This window comes from Bison bison, unplaced genomic scaffold (assembly GCF_000754665.1).
Source record: "Bison bison bison isolate TAMUID 2011002044 unplaced genomic scaffold, Bison_UMD1.0 scf7180017864167, whole genome shotgun sequence".
Lineage (NCBI taxonomy): Eukaryota > Metazoa > Chordata > Mammalia > Artiodactyla > Bovidae > Bison > Bison bison.
Genome location: NW_011494739.1, coordinates 4,715,956 through 4,717,375, shown reverse-complemented (window position 1 = coordinate 4,717,375; position 1,420 = coordinate 4,715,956).

Below are 1,420 nucleotides of genomic sequence, written 5' to 3'. Positions count from 1 at the left end.
GCAGGATGAACTTAAAATACGGTCTATTAATGGAAGAAAATGGTTCACATGTATTTTTATGTGAAGTGTTCACACTTGATAATGAGCCTACCTTCGGGGATAATGAAGGGCCAGCTCCTTGCTGAAGCGTCTGGAAAAGGACGCACCCTTGGATCCTTGAGTCCGTACTGTTTTTGCTCTGCCTTTGCATCCTCTCCTTCCCCGCCCTCCAGCAAATCCCTCCAGTGGACTCCCTGGCCTTTCCTGGGATCATTTAGGGTCCCTTCTAGGAACCCCCTTTCATTCTTTCCGTTTTCTTTCCCTTCCATCTTGCACTCCACCAACCTTCTCTGCAGCTTGTTCTGGCCAACCAAAGGCAAGATGCCCAGCCCCCTGCCCCAAGAACTCCTCCAGCAGGCCACTCCATGCAGAGGATGGCAAGCAGCCATGGAAGCATCCTCGTCTGCTCTCAGGGCATCAAATTCAAAGATGCTTTCTGGCTAGAAGATTCTAGATGAGCCTCCCGAAGACCTGCAGCTGAGGACACTCACAGTTACCTGAGAGGCTTGTGAAAGCCCCTACACCCCAAGCCAGACCCCAGATCCACTGAACCAGTATCTGCAGCCCAAGGGTTCCTCCACCCAGGCAAGTTTGGGGACATTGGCCATTGGCCATTCTAGCCGCTGCCTCCTGTCCTCGGGGCACCTCACACTTTTGTGCTGCAGGCAAGACTGCCTGCTCATCCACAGCTGACCCACCATCCACCAGGGCCCTGGGGTGACGGTAATGCTCGCTTCACATCAGCTTGGTTGGCGCTGGCCTCTGGTTCCACAGAGGCACCTGAAAATCAAGGATGCCCCAAATCTGGAGATTTTCCAGCCAGACCATGGGGCCTCTGGGTCAAGGGCAGACCACCCTCCTCAGCGGGATCAGTAACCGGTAGCTGAAAACCATCTGGGTTCTGAATAAGTGTGAGGTTGGATCCAAACTGTCAATTAGCCCTCAGCCCCAGCCCCCACTGGTGGGCCTGTTTGTTCAAGGTGCTGGTTTGCTTATGGAGGTTATGAGCTTTTTATGTGCCAGCCTGCACCCTCCCAGCCTCCTGGCAGGGCCATTCGGCTGTCTAAATCAAGACATCTCAGTCCGCAGCGACCGTTAGTATGTTCGCGCGTCGGCCACTTTGCTCCCCTAGTAATCTAAATCTAATTTATTGGCCCAGGGCTGCAGGGAGCAGTCGGCGCACAAGGCTGGTGTGCGCTGAAGAATGTAATATACAGCGTTGCCGTGTAATAAGGCTCTTTATAGAAGGCATTAAGGAGGGTCTGGCTCAGAGTGCTGCAGAAATCGTGATTAATTCCTGCTTGGAAAATATCCACGGCACAGACCTTGGGAGGCTCCATGGGGACAGCACAGGGCCTGGCACCTCTGAATTCTCACACTG